The 24,051-nt window shown below is 42.2% G+C and overlaps 1 long non-coding RNA gene across 1 annotated transcript; it reads left to right on the top strand.

The window, feature by feature from the left end:
• The first annotated feature begins 273 nt into the window (after positions 1-273).
• On the top strand, positions 274-22,713 carry LOC134928948 (uncharacterized). Its single transcript, XR_010178149.1, has 3 exons — positions 274-404; positions 21,316-21,554; positions 21,713-22,713. It is a non-coding gene; the product is annotated as an uncharacterized LOC134928948 (long non-coding RNA).
• The last annotated feature ends 1,338 nt before the right edge of the window (positions 22,714-24,051 follow it).

The following is a 24,051-nucleotide window of genomic DNA, read 5'->3' as shown; positions in this document are numbered from 1 at the left end:
CGAGGCCAGTGGAGGGACGTGTTGCCAGCCCCCCTACATTGGTAACACTAAAATGTATTAGTTTTGTGCAGCCATACAGGGGCACCAAAATGGGGGCAAGAGTGCGGCAGGCGGGTTGCATCGATCACCCCCGCACCACACATCACGCAGGGAGAGAGAGAACACTGCTTCTGCACCTGCCTCTCTCCCCAACACAGCACAAAGCAGCATGTGTGCTCATGCTGGGCTTGGGAGAGAGGCTGCTGCTGCAGTAGTCACTCCTCTCTCTCTCAGCTCCAACTGCCGGTGCTGTGCACAACGGGGAAGGAGTGTGGCACCGGGACTAAGGACCCCCTCCGAGCCCCTCTAGCAGGCCTGGGCCCATGTAAAGTGTACTTTACCCCTCTCAGCACCACTGCCTTTAGGTAATACACACATTTTATTGCAAAACTGCATCTATGTAAAAATGTTTTGTTTAATATTTACTACAGTACATAATAATAATAATAATAATAATAATAATAATAATATATAAATTTTTTAATATATTGTCAGATCACTGTACATTGAGAATATTGAAAAGACAGCTGCTGTGCAGTTGTTTCGAACACGATCTTTGTCTGAGATCATGGGCTCCACAAAATGGCTTTAGTTCAAAGCACACAAAGCTCTTGGGGAGATGCTTGTTTCTCAATGGAGTGAAAAGTAACACTGCAGATAATTCAGAAACCAGTCCGTAGAACTGCTTATTAGCCAGGCTGTCTTGTAGCTTCATACAGTATGTGGCATAATGCAAATGAGAGAGAGTGTCTTGTATAATTCTCTTTCACGTAGTTGTCCTATGCATTAACTCAGTAGTTGGTAATTAAACAGAGACTGCTTCCAGCTGTGAGGTTTAGATACAGTACACTGTGCTGTACACCAGAGGAACAGCTCAGTACTGACTCTAAAACCCTGGTGATGAGGTCATTCCATTGGTGTTGACTCACAGTTATCCATCATGCCAGCTGGTATTGCACCAGTTCAAGCTTAATTAACTAGTTCAAATTCATTTGCTGTGCTTTTTTCCATGTGCTTAAAGGAAGTAAGCGGTTTAAGGCATGAAAAATGATTAGCTGTGCCTTGTAAAATCATACAAATTTTGGCTTGATTTTTTTTTTAAAATACCATGTTTTTCTCTTGAGATTCATATCACATATTTAAATACTGGAATGCTAGATTTAGGAGGTCTTCTTGCTGTAGTATTATTCTTCACTTTGGGTCATTTGTAAACTGAAGCTATCACCAGTGCTGTTGTGTACTCATATCAGTTATATTGCACACAGCAATATATGTATGTATGTATGTATGTATGTATGTATGTATGTATGTATGATTAGCAACATCATAAAAGTAATCTTGACAAATAGAAAAATCAATTGCTCAGGAAAGATTGATACGTATTGTGCATTGCCACATTATAAAATAATTGAAATAGATGGCAAAAATGTAATTATTGAGGAGAGCAGTCCAATATGACAACAGCTGCATTTGGTGGTGACATTTTCATTTGTGGACATGGCTGCTGTGACATAAGGATGTATGTCACGTGACCAAACACAATGGCATGATAAGCCTGCTTGTTAAATAATCAGATTAATAATGCTATGTATAATATTGTATGGCAGAAACACAAGCTAAAGAGGGCACTTCTCCTTCTTCCTGTATGGCCCTGGGCCCTGCTGGACCCCCTCAAACAAGCCTAGGCCTGAGTAATTAGCACTTGGCCCACCCCCATCTTGGTGCCCCTGTCTGCAGAGGACATGTATTTTCAAGACTCACATTTGAGACTGCAAAGAATGCGAGCAATGCTCAATGAATATATAATTTATATATTCCAATATATCTGTTTTTACCAAAGGTTGAGCCATTTACACCAATATACAATAAGTGCTATTTTCCCAAAATTTCCTTTACACTGTGGACAGACATTTTGTAGGCTGAACCAAAATTCCTGATAATGCAAACTTTCAGCTATATTCTTTTGATATTATGCAAACACGTTGACACATATTATGGACACGTTGTATAAATAAACATTTTATATGTGTTATATTTATATTTTTATTGTACCTTATTCAGTGTCTACATGGAACATTCTACCTACAAGCCATTCGTTTTCACCTCACTGTCATTGTTCCTTTATTTTCTTGCAATATTTGTTTATTACATAATATCTATTTTTATTTTATGTCTGTAGTTTATGGTGGATTGTGTTGTTTTTAACTGCTTAAACGGTATATTATAGATACATTTGTATACACAGATTCAGTTAATACATTTTCTATTTCTGCTGGTACTATATTCTGCATAGGGATTCTAATAGGTGACTGTGGCAAAAATTTCAAGAAAAGACATTCCAATATTAAAATAAAATGTAACCACAAACACTGAATTTAAACCTTTCATGCTTTTTTTTTAAATCTTCACCATTATGGATAGGAAAGGTCCATTATAGAACTTATATGTCTAGGGAAAATTGTGATAAATGTGGTCTTCTCATTAGTCGAGCATCTGATTTATATTAAGTGCATAAACGTAACTTTACTGTAATGTTATATTACTTTCACAAACTTAGTAAATCCTAAAATATCACTAATGTGCTTTTAAGAAAGCCAAGGATATAATCAATCTGGGTGAGGTGTTTTATTTACATTTATGTCAGCCTCCTTCAGGATGACTTCCTGCGTTAGGCAAATGATATTCAATATTAACTTAGCAGCTCCACGTAATTATACAATTTCAGGATTTGACAGTAAATGGATTATTTAGCACATTACATCAACCTTTGCCTAATCAGCATTTGGTTTTTCATCATTCATAATAAATGACTCTTTTATAAAAAAAAAAGAAAAGAAAATGCATTTAATACTAACACAAATTGTATATTTTTCTATTGTTATTTTTTATATGGACTACAATTTGTTGTCATGTTGTAGCAAATATTTTATTCCATTTATTAAAGCTGTGAAGTGTTTTTCTTTTTCTCTTTTTATTAGTACTTAAGGAATTTTAAGTCCATTCCAGTTATTCATTTTACAATGTATCTACATTTACAGTGACACTTCATGGTGACCTTTATAGCCAAATGTTTCAAATGTCTTACAAATTGCCTTAAAAAACTCAAAATGTACATTTACAAAGACATTTAATGATAGAAATATTAGACTTCTTGCATTAAAGCTGTAATTTGACACAAAAGAACAATGTAATCAATTGGAATAAATAAAAGTCAACAATATCAGGAATGTTTACAAATGCTGAATAAAACAGAATAAATACTAAAACAGCAGGACAGTATGAGAAAAAACCTACCTACAATGTTTAAATGAAAGCAGTCATGGATCTTATGTACACATGGGGCCTAATTGAGATCTGATCGCAGCAGCAAATTTGTTAGCTAATGGGTAAAACCATGTGCACTGCAGGGGGGCAGATATAACATGTGTAGAGAGAATTAGATTTGGGTGGGGAGTGCTCAAACTGAAATCTAAATTGCAGTGTAAAAATAAAGCAGCCAGTATTTATCCTGCACAGAAACAATATGACCCACCCAAATCTAACTCTCTCTGCAAATGTCACATCTGCCCCACCTGCAGTGCACATGGTATTGCCCATTAGCTAACAAATTGCTGCTGCGATCAGATTTGAATTACCCCCCTGGTTCCATCATCTTCAGTCTTGTTGATGCATATTTAATGGAATACCTGTGTATATGCCACGTGGGTCAAATAATTCCAAATGTAAAATAATGAGGCGTTGCATGGAAGTAACATTTTCAATTTTGGAAGACATGTATTTTTCAGCCCCGCCTTGAACATCTCACAATCGTGAATGAAATAGCTATAACAATACTCCATTTGTAAGCTTGGACATTTAGACATACAGATATGTGTTGAAATATGGACTGCCCTACTGTGCATTCTCCATAATGATCCTTCAGGAAGGCGTCAAACCCTTTACTAGATTGGCTGCTGCTTGGTCCTCTGTGCATGCATGGGGCTATATTGTTACAGTGTTAGAGCGCCACAAAGGGACACAGATGTGTTCCACTTAGCTCCCAGCAACCCTGAGATATTTTGAGATGCGATACGTTTGGCATGCCAGCTTTCAGGATGACGGCAGTTGGAATACGAATGCTGGAATTCTGACACTGGGCAGAAGACCAGTTCCGAAACGCCGACACCACTCACAGTGCCGACACCAGAATCGCAACTGCTGGCATCCCAAATGTAAATATACTGGGACTGATTAAGGTTTGCGGGGGAAGCCTGTTTTACGTTAGGCATTATAGGGAAGGATAGGGTTAGGCTGTGGATGATTTTGGGTTAGGTTTTGAGGAGAGTTAGGTACTAAGGGAGTATGCTTAGGGTTAGGATGCAGAAAGGATGGTTAGGATTAGGCACTAAGGGGGTTTAAGCCTCAGGGGTTAGCGTTAGGCTACATGGAAGGAGGGTAAGGGTTAGGGGAAGATGGTTAGAAAACTTACCTAGCAGGTGTCGGGATTCTGCTTGTTGGGATTCTTTGTTGGTCTTTGACCCAACCCATACCTAACCACTTGAGATACCAGTGCATCTCAATCTCTACTGCACCTCTGGCTATACACATCATGTGACACATGCTCTGTGTGACTTTTTAGTGACTTAGAGGGCGGCATGCATGTGACTCAGAATCAGGTCTACAGTTCCATATACCCTAACCCTGCAGTACCAAAGAACATATTTATATATTGATCAGTTATACAACAGTTTCAAAAGTACTGTATGACATTCAACTGGATACACTTTTTTTGCCATATATATTAGTATAATGTGAGCACAGAACATTTAGAGGTAAATATTTTTCTGCTTAGTCTGTGTAACATTGTATTTGTGAACATATGATGAGTGTCTTGATCCTACTCAAGCTGTACTCATGGGGGGGTATTCAGTTCTTTCTGCCCCCTTCCACACCTGTTCTGTTTCTGCTGATGGGTGTGGTATCATCATTTCATCTCGGTACCCCTGGGGTAGCCCAACCCTTTACGCAGCTAAATCTGATTACTGTGAGTGCGATATGCACGATAACGGGAATCACTTTAGAAAGTAGATTGGGCGTGATATATCATTTGAATACCACCAATGGTCTTTGCTTAGTATCTAAAAGGTGACAGCATGTGTTATTTCTACTTTAGAAGGGACATGTACTAAGCAGTGATAAAAGTGGAAAAGTGAGCCAGCATTGACATAACATTTATAATTTGCATACTATAAAAATATACAGAGCAGCTGATTGGTTGCCATGGACAACTTCTCCACTCGCTCACTTTTCCACTTTTATCACTGCTTAGTACATTTCCCCCTAACTTATGAATTCTGAGTGTGATGGGAAGCAGGTGACAAAACTGCTGGGTGGAAAACCTGATTCTGTGACGTTTTGGGTCTCGTAAGCATTTTAATAATATGAAGACATTAATATTTCAGTGCTTGCATCTGTGCTTAGTGGAGATGTCACAGAAGCACCAGCACCGGGCAGATGGTTTCATATGTCCACAAGGGGCTGTTTAGCTACACCACTGATATTATATCAAGCAGCCTATTTATCATGCTAAAAATACATTATTTCCTCTGAGACTGAGAATGGCAATGTTTGGAGGATTGCTGCAGTTTGAGAATTGGAGCTATTTAATAAGTAGTTTATGCAGTAGATATCAGACCAATCACATTATAATATAACCTTTGTCCTGCCACATCAGCAACGGTATGTATATATATATATATATATATATATATGTTGTCAAAGTCGAAAAATATAATAATACATATGCCTTGTACTAACCCCATGCACATGCCCGCTACTCGTTCACTCAGTCCGCCGTGCGTGCACATATCCGCAATTTGCGTAGGATCGCTCCGGCGATCATGCGCACGATATGGGTATTTATGGCGGAGTTTGTGAGCGTGTAGCGTGTTATTAGAACATAGCATATTTAACCCAAATAGCGTATATTGTAGATATAGTTCCCCTAGACCATGTCAGCGAGTATTATTAGTTTAAACAGTTCCTGGACAGAGAGAGATTCCTCTTTACAAGATAGGAAGGGTCAGACTAAGGTTAGAAGGTGATGTCTAGTATCCAGCTGTAGGGTATTTTAAGGGAAACATACTGGTGTTGGTTAGAGAAAAATTGCATGTTCCTGCGTATAGTTATGTGCAGAAGTAGAATATAGATATAAATTGTATTTAAAATATATTATAAATGTGGAGGGAATGAGCATGGAACCCAGTCACACATAAATTTCCCACAGACTGAGATACAATGGCCTTATTTACACTAAGCTTTGAGATTCAATGAAGAGGGCATACACCTTTGTTTACTAAGATGGCCAGGTTTCTCTTCAGAATAATGAGTGCTGAGTTGTCATTGTCTCACCTGAAAGTAAGGGACAAACAAGGGTGAACAATGCCCAGGAGCCGAGTATGTTTGGAAGATCAGAAACAAAAGCTAACCACAACAAAACCAGACAGATAGGAATTTAGGATACTAACATTCCTAGTCCAAAATCCATGGAGATAGAGGTATTCATTTATATATATTATATATGTATATATATAAACAACTAAATATATATATATATATAATTCCTAACAAATTGTAATAGCAGGAGTATGTATGTATATATATATATATATATATAGATATATATAGATATATGAATATCTTGAAGATTGAAATAGATAGTAATATCATGTGTGGGATCATATTGTTCAGAGTCACGTGAACATTAATCTGGTGGGAATAAGAACATTGTTAAAACTTACCTCATTAAGATATTAATAATACCAGATTTATGTTTAATGTGATGGGTTTAACTGATCATGGGGCGGGAACTTAGATGTAAACAACAGAAACCACATCCCAAGTCCTAGCCATCGCCCACTTCTTGAACTAACCAATGGTCCCCGGTGCAGGACATGTCCTACCCCCTAACCAATGGAAGAAGAGCACACAGTGTCTATTGTATTATGCCTTGATCTACTGAATAAAGAGCGAGCTGCAGGCCAGGTCACTATCAAAGACTCTGAACGCTATCTGTATGACCAGCGGAGGACCGACTCGGGTTGCGCTTGCGAAACATTCTCACGTATGTACATTCTCTGTAGCCATTATTCTGTTTAGATTTACTTGTTAGCCTGTAGTGTATAAATTGTATTGTTTTACCTTTTTGGAATCAATCCACGGAGGCCTTAGAACCCTGTGGTTTCAACTACAAACGGTGTTGTGTTTTCACTTTCCTGCCTGGGCTTTAAAGTAGATTAACCTGTTTAAGGTGTATAAGCATTGTTAAGGTGTACGCACTGCGGATACTTTGTATCGCCAGCGCTACTTAAGGTTTAAAGGTATTACATAGTTGCAGTACTTTGCTGCTAAAGTTTAAAGTGTAAGCATATCATTACATTGTATCATTAACAAGGTTTTAAGGTGTATTAATTGTGTGTGTGCACGCTGTGTGTGCTTTGTACCCACAGTGCGGCGTTTGTACGCTGAGTGTGTATACGGTACGGGACTCTGTGCGCAAATAGCATACGAAGTACGTAGCGTGAGCTAGCGACCGCAGCAGCTCCATGGTAAAGGTGTGTTTAAAGGTATAGCTTTATGGTTTAAGATAATATCAACATTATCAATTGAGGGCTCGTCCGGTTCCTTCTCATACCCGCAGCCTAGCAGAGTTTTCGCAGACTTTATCTATCAGCAAAGGGCGGAAGGGTATCCCCCTGTACACCTTCTCTTGGTCGGGGGATATAAGTGCTGATTAGATAAGCGTCTGCCCTGCACGGTTTGAAGGGATGCTGGAGGGATCCGTAAGGTAAGAACGCAAAAGCTATTTTTCTTTTTAAAATCTGCAAATTTATGTTTTGGCGCCAAATGCGCACGCAACACATGCACACACCTGTATTTTGTACTTTGCATATCTGCTCACACCATTGCCATAATCACTGATTACTAGAGTTATTTTGACCTGTACTGGAAAATTTGTTGCTATTTAGTTAAAATATAGAGTTAATAGTTAAGGAAATAAGTGTAATACGCACACGCAGCCTGGTCTAGTAAAGGTTTATACAGTAGAAACTGTGTGTAGTGTTAAGTAAGCGATTATAGTTAAATATCGCTTACATTTATAGAAGTGTGGGATTTGTAGTACTGCGGATGTACGGCCTTTGTACACGTGTCTCGGACAGCGTGTGGGACTGCGTACGCAACGTAAAGGCCTACGCACGTGGCGTGTTTACGCAACATGCGTAACAGTACGACCGCTAAAATACAAATCACACAATAGCATTGTTTTAGTTTAAGCGCGAGACGGTAGCAATGCGATAATAGCACAAATTTGTTCAGTTTCCAAAATTAAGTTTAAAAACTTTTTTTTTACTGTATTACCTATGGGGAAAGCTATCAGTTAACAGGAAAGGATATTTTTCTGATCAGAAAACTATAGAATGTTAGTGTGGGCTGAATAGGGTTTGAATGTATTGAATCCCACTTGGTGAACTTAGTGAACTTGATGATCTTGGTGAAGCTTGGTGAAGCTTGGTGAAACTTGGTGAAGCTTGGTGAAGCACGGTCTAGGTGAAAACGTGGTGAGCACGGTCTTGGTGAATACGTGCAACGGAGTGTGATAAAGTTTTCATGGTATTACGCTCCGGCTGTTTTGGAGCACAGTGTGAAGATTCCAGTGATCCTTCCACTTATAGATAGCAAGTGTCTATAAGCGGTACGATTGGACCGCACAGTTGTATGGGCAACACGGCGCAACGTGATACAAAGTTTTGCATATTTGTTCGTAAATCTCGTCATCATAAGCGTTATGTGAAGCACATGCAAGCGTGATTTGTGTAAAGTAAAAGTTTAGGGAGTTTTCGCTGGTCTCTCAGGAAAATCTCCAGAGGCAGATATTCACTGGGTACCCAAAAGGCCCAGGGGATATAGGCTGAAGTAGGGCCTGCAACAGCTACACGTGTCTGCTAAATAAGGCGGATCCGTGATACTCGGAGCAGAAGAAGTTAGTGGAAGAACTTTGAGGACTTCCACCGGTAGACTACTGTGTTTGGTGCATTTTAGGAAGTTTTCCCGTGTTAAAAAGGTCCACAATGGAAGCCAAGTGCACAACACAGGGACGTTCAGCAGTCAGGGTTCAGACTGCAGATTTCAAACCCAGGGCGTCAGCTCGGTTAGTAATGTGGGGGAAGTATGGTCCCCACACTGAGACCTTTTGTGATGAATGGACACGAATGACTGTGGGGGATAAAGCACCATTTCCTGGGATAGGTAGTTTTGACTCAGAGGTATTGCATAATCTAAGGCTTAGGATATGTCTGTTAAAATCAAGAAAACAGAGGATTAGACATACAGATTGTTTACATTTATGGCAACAGGAGGGTGATACGCAAAGGGGATTAGCTCAAACAGCTAGTTCCAACCCTAGCAGGAAACTGATAGCAACTGCACCACCACCGTACATTACAGGAGAGAAAGTGGCTACAGAGAATGGCATACTGATATATGATAAGAGTAAAGTTGATAAATGTATTAATGATGATAAGAGTAAAGTTGATAAATGTATTAATGACGAAATGAGTAAAACTGATAAATGTATTAATTTTAACCTGTGCAAGTTGCACCCCATTTTAAACTTCCCTCAGGATTACAAGCGAGAAGATGAACCCTGCACGATATCGGCACTTTCCCTAGCAGCCACCATACAGGACACCCAGGTGGGCACGGCCCAACCGGTAAGAGCAGTAGTAAAGCCCCCTAGCGGAGGAACAGGTGAGGTCGTGTCCACAGGTAAGTACGGTACAGTACATTATGCAGAGGCAACTGCACCTCACATTGTAGAGTCAACACAAAATGATGTAATTGAACTAAATCCTGTCAGAGTGATCGCAGTCCCCAATGGGAAGACTGACGCACAGGGAATCACTCCCGTCAGGAACATTGCTATGCATTGCCCCTGGTCCCGGACAGAATTAAGGACAATTATGTCTGAATTTCACAATCCCAGAAAAGATCTAGTCGCATGCTAGAGGTTTATTAAAGAATTAGGTAATGCCACCGAACCCACAAACAAAGATTGTCGAACAGTGCTACGAGTATGTTTACTTTCCAATATTGACCCTGCAAAATTTATTACTGATTGTAAATTAGACGCAGAAGTACCTCTCACTGAGGAGTACACTCAGGAGAATGTACGACAAATCAATCTGCAATTAGGAGTATATTTCCCTACTGTTGTCAAATGGAACAAAATCTTTTCCATAAGACAAAAGGAAGGTGAAACGGCATCTGAATATTTCCACCGAGCACTGCAGGAAATGTCTAGATACACTGGGATCGAGGACATTGGGGAAAATATACATCATAGAGAGGTAGCTGTGTCCGTATTAATGGACGGCTTGAAATAATCATTGAGAACAAGGGTACAAACCACTCAACCTAACTGGAGAGGTATCTCGGTGACTGCATTAAGAGAGTCCGCTATCGAGCACGACCTTAATATCCAAAGAACCAGGAAAGCACAGGGAGAGCGGTTGATGGTGATGAGCATCCAAGCACTGGAAGCATCAACTCGACCAAAACCCCAGCCCCTGGCACATGGAGGAAGCCAAGAGTTTGTTATCTGTGTAAAAGGGAAGGGCATTATGCCAGTAACTGTAACAGCACACATAAATTCAGACCCCCTAGACAAGAACACGAGCAAAGTTATGATACACGTAATTGGGATCAGGGATCACATAGGAAAAATTTTGGGCCACACCTGTAGTCTGCAGCCAGTGAAATTGATTGCTAGCCTTGGTAGTAAACCTGAGGTCACAGTTGATGTAGTTGGCAGATCATTTCTTGTAGATACAGGGGCGGCCAGGTAAACTCTGTAATTTATCTTTAAAAATGTTTCCTCTTCATCTCTGACGTTCACCGACAGATTTACAGCTCAAACGTCACAAATCTACTCGGTCTTTTCAGAGGTCTGCCCAACCCCAGTATATCTCACCAGCATCATTGTGCCTGGCCATGCACAGAGGGTGGAGAGTGGAAATACTGGTGAAGGGAGAATGTGCAGAGATACCGATAGACATGATGGTGTGACAGCCTGATGGTGAACGCAAATCTGACATATTTTCTTTTTATCATTCTCTCTCTCTTTTTTTTTCATTTTCTACGGATGGTTTATTTCACACAACAGTTAAACACATGGTAATGCAAGATTTATGTTCCCTACAGAAAGGTCGCTGACTCGGAGAGAAATCGTATCACTGGAGTGTCTGTTCCAGGAAGGTTGAGAGGCAGCACTGTTGAGACGACACCTGAGCACGGCACCTGAGCACGGAGAACAACAAGACTAGAGGCGGTTGTCGTACCAGTTTTTCTTTTTTCTTTTTATTATTTTCTCTATTACCCTCCTTTCCTCCCTCTTCCTTTCTCCTTTTTCTCTCCCCTTAACAAGATGGACTTACCCCAAGAGACTGCATTCCGGGTTTTCCTATTGACCCTGTTGTTGACCAGAGCAGTCTGTTTCGGTGAGAGTACCAGAGAGGTCGAGAAAGGATCTGGAATGGGTTCTGATGGCAAGGACGGATTTGTAAAATTCCAAGAGCAACACATTCACCGAGCAAAGGCGAGTATCAGAAAACGATCTAGTAGTCACGAAACTAGGAGGCACTGTGAAGGGTTATTGGCTGAGGAAAATTGTATTTGTAGAAACTGTGAAAACATAGTTGAGGACGGGTGCATCCAGAGATGTCAGTCCAGCCTTAATATCAACATGGACCATCATCCATTGAGTGACTATCACTCATTAGTGGGTAAGGTTTTAAACCAAACAGAATGCTGGGTGTGCTCACAAATACATCAAGGTCAGAGCAAGTCAGGACTAGTACTGTATCCCTTAACAATAGATGAGGTACTTGAATTAAGGGGTGGGAGACCGGTGGACAAGAAATTTAATATTTCTGGGCCCCCTAGTTTGAAGCTCCACCAATATCATGTGGATAAATCCTTAGTTTCAACATTTCCAATCCCCGAAAGCCGGGAAATTGGGAAGTGACATGGAATAACCAAACCATGGCATTTTCACACAGAGCCGACAGAATGCCCGTAGACTCCGAACTTATACGCCAAATAGCCGACGGTGGAAGGTATTTTCGGTACAGGTATACTCTAGGAAGTAGGACCAGACGGGTTCGAGAAGTATCACCAGGGTACTGTGCGCATATCATACAGCCTGATACGTGTACTGAACAGATGAGAGAGTTAGGGATAGGATTTTTCACCTGGAAGGTTTGCAATATGGTAATGTCATATTCTGTCCCAAATGTTCTCCCCGATGATGCATATTTCATATGCGGGAGGAAGGCGTATAAGTGGCTTGCCCCAAACTCAGAGGGATTGTGTTACATTGGAAGAGTGTTGCCAGAAGTAATGACCATAACCCATAATAAGATGAAAGACATTCACCGCAATGCTCAAGCTCCTTACACCCACACTCACTATGAACACATCGTTAAGAGACACCTTATAGATAGGACAGAGCACGCAGCCTCTGATTTGATCCATGAATCCACCGGGATTCAATTCCTACTCACGTTAGATATCACCCGTACCGCCAGAGGAATTATAAATTTTAGGTATATTCATGCGCTAGCGAACCTGATAGATAATATCACCGAGATGTATGATGACACCTTCAGGTACACTGGGAGGGAGTTGCAAGCTTACAAAACGGAACTGATCCAGCACAGGATGGTTCTCAATTACATCACAGCGGTGACAGGCAGGTACTCTGTCACCCTAGCAACTCAGTATGGTGTGAAGTGCTGTACATATATCACAAACAGCACTGATGACCCAACCGAGGTCATAGATCAAAAGATGGACGATATCTTGCAATTGAAATGGGAGTTCCGAAGGAGACACAACCTTACCCTTACTGCTGTGAGTAATGAACTGACCGGCTGGGTCTCATGGTTGAACCCACGCAATTGGTTCTCAGGTTTAGGAGAATGGGCTCAAAATGTTATCGTGAATGTAGGGAAGTTTCTCCTTTGTATCCTGGGAGTCGTCGTAATGATTGGTTTGATATTTAGGTGTGTTCGATTTTTAACGCGGCGCAAGCATAGTACCAAAGTGATGAGTTTGAGGAGCGGGGGCATTGTTACAACAACTGATTTAATTTATGACCCTTCAATTGAGACAATGTTGTGATAAGACGTGATTCCACGGTCCGTTTCTTTCACCCGTTTCTCCTTTGTTTTTCTCCCAAGCAAAAATACATCCATTCGGAAGAAGACTACAGACTTTGATGGACATTTCTACAGACTTTGATGGACATTTCTACAGACTTTGATGGACATTCTAAAGACTTTGATAGACACTTTAAAGACTTTTAAAGACATTTTATGGACACTTGAAAGACTTTGATTACCACCCACAGCAAGGATACACCCATCCGGACAAGACTTCAATCAACACCCAAGGATGATAGCACAATTGTTATGTGAATGTATTTGTGATATGTTTCTTATCTTCATCTCTACAATCTTCAGGTAGTATCACACATAGTCGACAGGTGATATCCACATAGTAGCATTCACATATGTTCCCCCTCCATGTATCATCAACTAAATGTGCACCCCATTTGTTGGAACAAGAAGCCGAAAAGAGCTCGGTAGTGTTTGTTGGCCCACTTACAGACCCTTAATACGGGATAAGAAGGATTTAATGTATACTTCGCAATACCTCGAAGCTTATCTAGAACATGTACGGCACGATGATACATGCCCCTCAGACATGAAGTTCATACATACATGCTTTTACTATTCCACTAGGTTATACATTTCCCGCCTACTCCTCTCCTCCTACCACCCAATCATTTATAGATATCGTAGTGTATATTTTTCTGTTTAATGTTTAGATAGTGGCAGTTATTGTTGACTGTCAAAGGGTGGACTGTCAAAGTCGAAAAATATAATAATACATATGCCTTGTACTAACCCCATGCACATGCCCGCTGCTCGTGCACTCAGTCCGCCGTGCGTGCACATATCCGCAATTTGCGTAGGATCGCTCCGGCGATCATGCGCACGATATGGGTATTTACGGCGGAGTTTGTGAGCGTGTAGCGTGTTATTAGAACATAGCATATTTAACCCAAATAGCGTATATTGTAGATATAGTTCCCCTAGACCATGTCAGCGAGTATTATTAGTTTAAACAGTTCCTGTACAGAGAGATTCCTCTTTACATGATAGGAAGGGTCAGACTAAGGTTAGAAGGTGATGTCTAGTATCCAGCTGTAGGGTATTTTAAGGGAAACATACTGGTGTTGGTTAGAGAAAAATTGCATGTTCCTGCGTATAGTTATGTGCAGAAGTAGAATATAGATATAAATTGTATTTAAAATATATTATGAATGTGGAGGGAACGAGAATGGAACCCAGTCACACATAAATTTCCCACAGACTGAGATACAATGGCCTTATTTACACTAAGCTTTGAGATTCTATGAAGAGGGCAAACACCTTTGTTTACTAAGATGGCCAGGTTTCTCTTCAGAATAATGAGTGCTGAGTTGTCATTGTCTCACCTGAAAGTAAGGGACAAACAAGGGTGAACAATGCCCAGGAGCCGAGTATGTTTGGAAGATCAGAAACAATAGCTAACCACAACAAAACCAGACAGGAATTTAGGATACTAACATTCCTAGTCCAAAATCCATGGAGATAGAGGTATTCATTTATATATATTATATATGTATATATATATATATATATAAATAAATAAATATATATATAATTCCTAACAAATTGTAATAGCAGGAGTATGTATGTATGTATATATATATATATATATATATATATATATATATATATATTTATATATGAATATGTGGATATATGAATATCTTGAAGATTGAAATAGATAGTAATATCATGTGTGGGATCATATTGTTCAGAGTCACGTGAACATTAATCTGGTGGGAATAAGAACATTGTTAAAACTTACCTCATTAAGATATTAATAATACCAGATTTATGTGTAATGTGATGGGTTTAACTGATCATGGGGCGAGAACTTAGATGTAAAAAACAGAAACCACATCCCAAGTCCTAGCCATCGCCCACTTCTTGAACTAACCAATGGTCCCCAGTGCAGGACATGTCCCACCCCCTAACCAATGGAAGAAGAGCACACAGTGTCTATTGTATTATGCCTTGATCTATCTACTGAATAAAGAGCGAGCTGCAGGCCAGGTCACTATCAAAGACTCTGAACGCTATCTGTATGACCAGCGGAGGACCGACTCGGGTTGCGCTTGCGAAACATTCTCACGTATGTACATTCTCTGTAGCCATTATTCTGTTTAGATTTACTTGTTAGCCTGTAGTGTATAAATTGTATTGTTTTACCTTTTTGGAATCAATCCACGGAGGCCTTAGAACCCTGTGGTTTCAACTACAAACAGTGTTGTGTTTTCACTTTCCTGCCTGGGCTTTAAAGTAGATTAACCTGTTTAAGGTGTATAAGCATTGTTAAGGTGTATGCACTGCGGATACTTTGTATCGCCAGCGCTACTTAAGGTTTAAAGGTATTACATTGTTGCAGTACTTTGCTGCTAAGGTTTAAAGTGTAAGCATATCATTACATTGTATCATTAACAAGGTTTTAAGGTGTATTAATTGTGTGTGCGCACGCTGTGTGTGCTTTGTACCCACAGTGCGGCGTTTGTACGCTGAGTGTGTATACGGTACGGGACTCTGTGCGCAAACAGCGTACGAAGTACGTAGCGTGAGCTAGCGACCGCAGCAGCTCCATGGTAAAGGTGTGTTTAAAGGTATAGCTTTATGGTTTAAGATAATATCAACATTATCAATGTGGAAAGAATAGAGGAGGCACTCACGCAGACTTTTGCAGGTAAAAAAGGTCAGTTTAATGTACCGACATGTTTCGGGGACTTGCCCTGTCCTCAGGGCCTTAACAACCCAAACTGATCACAAAACAAACATTTATACCTAACCCAGAACAAACAGTCATGCTGGAATAAAGCTCACCTGCTCCACGGCGCCAAGCTGTTCGTCCAGACGTCCTGCAGCGCTCCCGCGTCGCTCTCCCCTGACGTCATCCAGCCGCGCTACTCGACCGTCTCCATGGTGACCTGACGCTGCACCCGCTGGACACCAGGGGATTCTCAGCGGTCTCACGCTGCTGACTCGTGACGTCATCCGGCGGCGCTAAGCAAGGTGGTAACCTGGGCAACCACATTAACAAAAAGAAGAAGAAACAAAGTGAAAAAATATATACATACAACGTGCATAATACCTTTCTGTGCATATATATATATATATATATATATATATAATAGAAAGTGATTTCCAAATCGTGGCAATATGCAACAATAAGGAACTTTACTTTTTAGGGTTTAGCCACAATATTCGTCAAATAGACCCCGTAGGGCCTGATTTATCTATGAGTGAACAGCCTTTTGCTTTGTTTATGTGATAGGTCTTGTTTCCACTTCACCCTATGGCGGTGGTTTCCAAACTTTTTTGAATCACGGCACCCTAGAATATCAGAATTTTTTTCACGGCACCCCATGGCCAAAAATTTCTTATTGAGAAATTTAGAAAGAAATATTACATTAAGTAGATGGCGTTTATATGTCATCCGTAGGGTCAGTTGTGTGATGAGGGACAAGATTTGCTTCTGTTTGGCCACATATTTTATGACTGGCAGCCATCAGCACTGGTTTTGCCTATTATATTGACCATGACTAATTTGAATTGGTCCTGGACCACCAACCCAGGGCACCCCTACAAGTGTTCCGAGGCACCCCAGGGAGGCACGGCACACAGTTTGGGAACCTCTGCCCTATGGTTTAGATGTGTCAAACCATATTGCTGGCTCTTGCCACTGAAGTCTTTCCCATGTCTTTGCCTGTCAGGGTGGCTGTGTAAATTTCCTGGCCCTGGTACTTTGAGGAGGCGTGGTCTATCACAGGGGTGTGGCTGTGTCCAGCCATGCACATTAGTCCCAAATGGAGATGCTCTGCCAGAATAGTAGCTATAATGATGAATTAGTATTACAATAAGATATATTACAACTGTTAATGCATAAAAGCTTTTATTTCATATTCTTATTTTTAATATTAGTGACCCCTTGCGCAGGCTCTGTAGCACAGAGCTTAGATGACCGTAAACTTATTGGATAGCTTTCACAGTGGCAGCTGAGTATTGCTCAGGTGTCACGGCAATAAAATATTAATATATCAAGGTGAGAAGTCATTTTTTTATCACTGCAATAAGTGGTGATCATAAATTGTACAGAGTGCTGCGGTAAAAAGATTTGTTTATAAATAGGTTCCATAGTATAAGTAGAACTATTACATTGATTTACTATACTGTCATAGCTTTAGGTCTCAAGTCTCCTCTGACATTACACATAAGTCAGCTATTCTAGAAACCTACAGGTAAAAGTCACTTAGTGGAAATAGTTGCATTGAATGTGTAGGAAAAAGTTAAATCATTTTTACTATATTGTGAGTGTGAATAAAGACCAGTTTCATCTGCTTCTATTTCCCTAAAATACCATTTTCAGCATAATACATTTTATGAGCTTTCTGCTGAAAAGAGCGCTGTCTGGAATGTGATTAGGAAAAAAGGTCCCACTGGAGGTACATGAAACTCTTTGTGACTGCGGCAGTATTCCAGTTGATCTTGGAAAATTAATTAGCAAGACCTGTAAATTAAAGCAATCATAAATTGCAGGGCCAAGAGAGACGTCTCTTTGGCTGTACAGCTAAAGCCTGTCATCTGCATGTGTGGAAGGAAGAATATTTTCCGCTATGGGTTTGTACACTGGTTATAAGTCCACTGGGAATGATGATAGTTGGACTCAATGCCTGTACATATGCTGCTGTCAGAAAGGTAATGGTTACTGTGCAAAATCACAGCCGTAAATTAATTTTAGTATTTTTTTCAAACATGCAAAATTGCCTCTGCCCTTTCAAATAGGGAAACCTAGCCATGTGCACTGCCTTATACCCACTCTTCTGTCATGGTCAGTGGTGCAAGTAGAAAAAATGTCTTACGGGTACTGTGTGCGCGCGCCGAAGGCGCGCGCGCAAAAAAATGGGTGTGGCCAAATGCCACATGGGGCGTGGCCAATGGAAATGGGGGCGTGATACACATATGGGGGAGGGGCAGATACACGTATGACCCCAATAGTGCCAGATACACGTTGCCCCACAGTGCCAGATATACATTGCCCCACAGTGCCAGATACACATTGCCCCACAGTGACAGATATACATTGCCCCACAGTGCCAGATACACATTGACTAACAGTGCCAGATACACATTGCCCCACAGTGCCAGATACAGAAATGCCCCCAGAGTGCCAGATATACATTGCCTCGCAGTGTCAGATACACGTTGCCCCACAGTGCCAGATACACATTGCCCCACAGTGCCAGGTACAGAAATGCCCCCAGAGTGCCAGATATACATTGCCTCGCAGTGTCAGATACACATTGCCCCACAGTGACAGATATACATTGCCCCACAGTGCCAGATACACATTGACTAACAGTGCCAGATACACATTGCCCCACAGTGCCAGATACAGAAATGCCCCCAGAGTGCCAGATATACATTGCCTCGCAGTGTCAGATACACGTTGCCCCACAGTGCCAGATATACATTGCCCCACAGTGCCAGATACACATTGCCCCACAGTGCCAGATACACAAATGCCCCCACTGTGTCAGATATACATTGCCCCCCGTGCCAGATACAGAAATGCCCCTACAGTGCCAGATATGCCCCCAGTGCCAGATATCCCCCAGTGCCAGGTATACATGCCCCCCCAGTGCCAGATATCCCCCAGTGCCAGGTATACATGCCCCCCTGTGCCAGATATCCCCCAGTGCCAGGTATACATGCCCCCCTGTGCCAGATATCCCCCAGTGCCAGGTATACATGCCCCCCTGTGCCAGATATCCCCCAGTGCCAGGTATATATGCCCCCCAGTGCCAGATATCCCCCAGTGCCAGGTATATATGCCCCCCAGTGCCAGGTATATATGCCCCCCAGTGCCAGATATCCCCCAGTGCCAGGTATATATGCCTCCCAGTGCCAGATATCCCCCAGTGCCAGGTATATATGCCCCCCAGTGCCAGATATCCCCCAGTGCCAGGTATATATGCCCCCCAGTGCCAGATATCCCCCAGTGCCAGGTATATATGCCCCCCAGTGCCAGGTATATATGCCCCCCAGTGCCAGATATCCCCCAGTGCCAGATAGAAATGCCCCCCCAGTGCCAGATATCCCCCAGTGCCAGGTATAACCCCCCCCCCCCCCCTTCCCTGCTCACCGCTGCCGCTGGCCGCTGCCGTCCTGTGTGAGGGAAGGAGAGCGCAGCCTGTGCCTCTCCTTCCCCTCAGTCTCCGGCGGGTGTCTCACAGTTTAATTCAGCGCCGATCCGTGAGCCAATCAGAGCTCGCACCGCGAGCTCTGATTGGCTCACGGATCGGCGCTGAATTAAACTATGACAGCCGCCGGAGACTGAGGTGAAGGAGAGGCACAGGCTGCGCTCTCCTTCCCTCACACATCAGCGGCGGTGCGAGGAGCGGCGGCGGCCCGTCGGTGTGGGTACGGCGTACCCACGGCTAAATTCTTACGGGTACGCCGTACCCACCCGTACCCGCCCAATGACTCATGGTGCACAGTTCTGCGCAATTCCATACTGCTGTCTACAGTGTTCACTGCTAACACTGAATGATTTGTCAGTTGCATAGAATTTTTACATGTATGTACTGTATATTAAAATCTTTCATTAACAGGTATATTGAAGATGTAACTTACATTACACAAACTGGGACATACTGTATTTATTAATATTATCTTCAGCTACCGCCTTTTAAAATAGTAATTCTATAAAGACACCATGAAAGTTAAACTTTCATGCAAAAACCGACAAAGGTGGCATGGCTAATCCACTATAAAGCAACGAACCCCATAGTGTGCTACCACACCTCCTCCTGCCCCGTTGCTAAGCGGGGAATGGCTAACCCTACTATAAGCGACCAACACCTCAGTGTACTGCTGCCACACCTCCCCGTCACAAATTACCATTAGCTGATGTTAGGAGTTATGGTTACAGAAGTTTATCCTTCCGATTAATCAGCCTCTCAATTCTATTTGTACAGTAAAATAAATATTGTATATGTGACTGCAACCAAAGATAAAGCAAATGCCTCTGTCCATATGAGAAACTTTGTTCAATGTAGAGAAACATAATGGAAGTAAAGTGTCTGTAAATGAAATAAAGTTGAAACACAACTTGTGGCTTAATGAAATGCAACTTAATTTTGCCACCATTAGCCTCTCTAATGGAATCTCCTGATGTAGGGACCTAAAAAAATACACTGTCCAGGATTGAAATATGTTATTGTTTGTTCACCTGCTCAGGAAAATGTTTTACACTATTATGGAACTATTTATCAAATATTGGGGCTGATGTATTAAACCTGGAGAAGTGATAAAGCAGTGATAAAGAAGTGATAAGTGTAAGGCGATAATGCCGCAACCAATCAGCTCCTAACTGTCATTTCTCAAATCCGTAATGATTGGCTGGTGCTTTATCACCTTCCACTTAGCACTGCTTTATCACTTCTCCATGTTTAATACATGTGCCTTAATATTTGTGGCAGACCCCCCCCCCCCCCTCCAACCCCCCCCACCCCCCAAAAAATAATAATTATGTATATATATATATATCTTTTGAGTTTGTGATACGTGAATACAGCCACAGGCTTGCTGACAACAGCCCCTGCACACGTGATATCATGAAATCACAAGTGCTTAAAAGTAAATGTCCTGAGACAGGAGCAATTAGACTTTCCCCTCAGCCTTGGAGTCTAGGTGGAGACACCAGTCACACATAACTAGTCACAGCCCTGTGTGGCTCTCAAAATATTGTGACCAAGGTCAGCAGAACACGTTAAGCCCAGTACGCGGGCAGCAGGGCGTCACACTACCCAAGGCAAACTGCAAGGTTTCTCGGCACCCTAGGCAAAACTTCTACCTTCTGCCCCTTCCCCCTACCACAACCTTCAGATGAAAGGCATGCTGCTCTCACCCCCTCCCCTCTACTCTGTTAAATGTCTGCTGTGCTATCCCCCCCAAAATCTGCGTGCATGCTGCTGCTCATCCCCCCACCCCCTCACCACACCGCTGCTCTCACCCTCTTTCTTTACCAATGCAGAGAATGCACTGTGCAGTCACCTTACCTGCAGGCTGCAGTACAGAGTTGGAACTGAGTAGTCTGTGAAAGAGCCTGGAATGAAGAGCAGTGCTGCATGTCACCCCCAGCCAGGACTCCAGGACCTGTCAAAGTTACTACCAGTGCCGGGTGGAGGTGGAGCTGGAGGCTGCAATACGGGAGCTTAGCAGTCACGGCTACTGTAAGATACGCATTCTGGGGGATTGCAGTGGCTGTGAAAGGTAGGACTATGCTACCTTTTTTAGGCAGCTGTAGCAGGCTGTCCCCTCAGGTCCCAGTGCCCCTAGGCAGCTGCCTAAAGCTGCCTAGTGGAAGCTCCGGCCCTGACACTACCATGGTACCCCAAATGCGTTAAAAAATCTGTATGTTTTTTTCTCAGCACTTAAAAAATCCACCACTATGAGAGAGCTGAGCGACTGCATCGAAGCAAGCTTGGGGATAAAGTGGAGGTATCTCTTTTGTCCATATGCTGTGAGGCACCAGATGGTCTTAATGCTGCATACGCCCATGTTCAGAAAGGGGGCACAGAAGAAACCAGCAATGGCAGCCTGCTTGGAACACTACAATTCCCAGAATGTATTGCTAAATTTGTATGATCACATAGTAAAAATTATTAAACTGTACATTTAAAAACAAGAAGAGAAAAATAATTTCTTTCTTTTTTTTTTTCTTACAACACGGCAAAATGTCCCAAACACCCGCCCTGCCAGACTGATAACTATTCTTTATGTTTAGCTGGCTTTTTGTACTGTCCCAAGGTGGTTTCTTCCAGATATGAATCACCACTAATTGTGCTCACTCATGACAAAGTGCCCAAACATACTGCTTTTATTCTCTATCCCTAATTCACTTAATGTTCCTACGTGCCAGAGCCATAGCTTAGAAGACAGGAACACCATTGTCCTCATCAGTGCCCTAGAAAGCTGGCAACGCAAATTATGTTCCCTGTTACACTTATTATAGAGAAGAGAGGATGGTGAAGCCGGAGACATGGTCATTTGCCACGTGCAGGAGGAAATGACAGTTTCTGCTGGCTACAGAACGGAAGAAGCGGAGGAGCAGAAGTGCTTCTGGCACTTCTATAGCTGCAGCAACAGCAGCAAAAGACTATTCTTCTGGGGGATGAGTCAGATGAAAGACACCTTCCAATAATGGAATGAAAGACATAGCTGACAGTCTGTATAGGATACACAATTCTGTTCTTATACTTATTCTTCTCTCTCTTTTTATTACACATTAACCTAAACATTATTACGGGATGTGTACTTTTAGGCTTGCATAAACATCTGTGCTGTAAATATTTTAAAAGGGGGGAGTGGTTCTACATTTAGATGTCATTCATTTATTGGTCTATAAATGCCCTTACATAACCAACAAAAATACCAGAAAAAAAATGAATAAATAATTCTGCCTGATAATTTGAATTTATATAAAAGCAAAAGAAAGTAGTTGGTGAGATATAGGCTAATTTTTATCAATTGTTGGGTTTTACACCTGATAATTGTCATTTCTTCTCAGGCCCCTAAGCATTGTTAAAAATAAGTTTAAGGTAAAGGAGGTAAAGCATAGGCCACTGGGTAAAAGTAATCTGCAGGTGGCTCATTCCTGTGTGTACACACAATACACTAAATATATCCAAGGGTGGTATTCAGTATGCCGGCTTTTGGGATCCCGACGCTCAGTATACCAGCGACGGAATCCCAACACCCGGCATACCGACAACTATTTACCCTCTTGAGGATCCACGACCACCCTGGAGGGAGCAGGGGCGGATTGGGAATGTAAAGTGGCCCTAGAAATATATGAAAAGTGGCCTCATGTAGGCTGTCAGCTATAAGTGGGGCCCAACACAAATTGGTCTTAAGCAAATTGTTAGCATTACCCACAGTGGTAGTAAGCAAGTATAATGCAGCATGGCAGGCAGTCACAGCACCAGCAGTAGGATCGTGTCACAGGAGGTGGAGATCACACCGGTGGGTGAGGCATTGTACTGGTAGGCAGTCACAGCACCAGCAGGAGGATCATGTCACAGGAGGTGGAGATCACACCGGTGGATGAGGCATTGCACTGGTAAGCAGTCACATCACCTGCAGGAGAATCATGTCACAGGAGATGGAAATCACACCAGTAGCTGAGGCATTGTACTGGTAGGCAGTCACAGTACCTATGGTAGCTACACCTCTATATATAACACATGTAACTGTGACAGGGAAGGTGGCCTCTCTCAGCTCTGGGCCCTATAGTAGCTATCTGCACTCCCTGCACCTATGGTAGCTACACCCATGTATATAACACATGTAACTGTGACAGGGAAGTTGGCCTCTCTCAGCTCTGGGCCCTATAGTAGCTATCTGCACTCCCTGCACCTATGGTAGCTACACCCATGTATATAACACATGTAACTGTGACAGGAAGGTGGCCCCTCTCAGCTGTGGGTCCCAAAGCAGCTGCACCTATGGTAGCTACACCCTGCATATAACACATGTAATTGTGACAGGGAAGGTGGCCCCTCTCAGCTCTGCATAGCAGCTGCTCTCTCTGCACTTATGGTAGCTACGTCCTTGTATATACTATAACATATGTAACTGTGACAGGAAAGGTGGCCTCTCTCAGCACTGGGCCCTATAGCAGCTGCACTCCCTGCACCTATGGTAGCTAAACCCTGTATATAACACATGTAACTGTGGCAGGGAAGGTGGCCCCTCTCAGCTCTGGGCC

Source organism: Pseudophryne corroboree, chromosome 5, assembly GCF_028390025.1.
Source record: "Pseudophryne corroboree isolate aPseCor3 chromosome 5, aPseCor3.hap2, whole genome shotgun sequence".
In the NCBI taxonomy this organism is placed as follows: Eukaryota; Metazoa; Chordata; class Amphibia; order Anura; family Myobatrachidae; genus Pseudophryne; species Pseudophryne corroboree.
The sequence above is the reverse complement of the archived record's forward strand: the minus strand, read 5'-3'. Positions and strand labels throughout refer to the sequence as shown.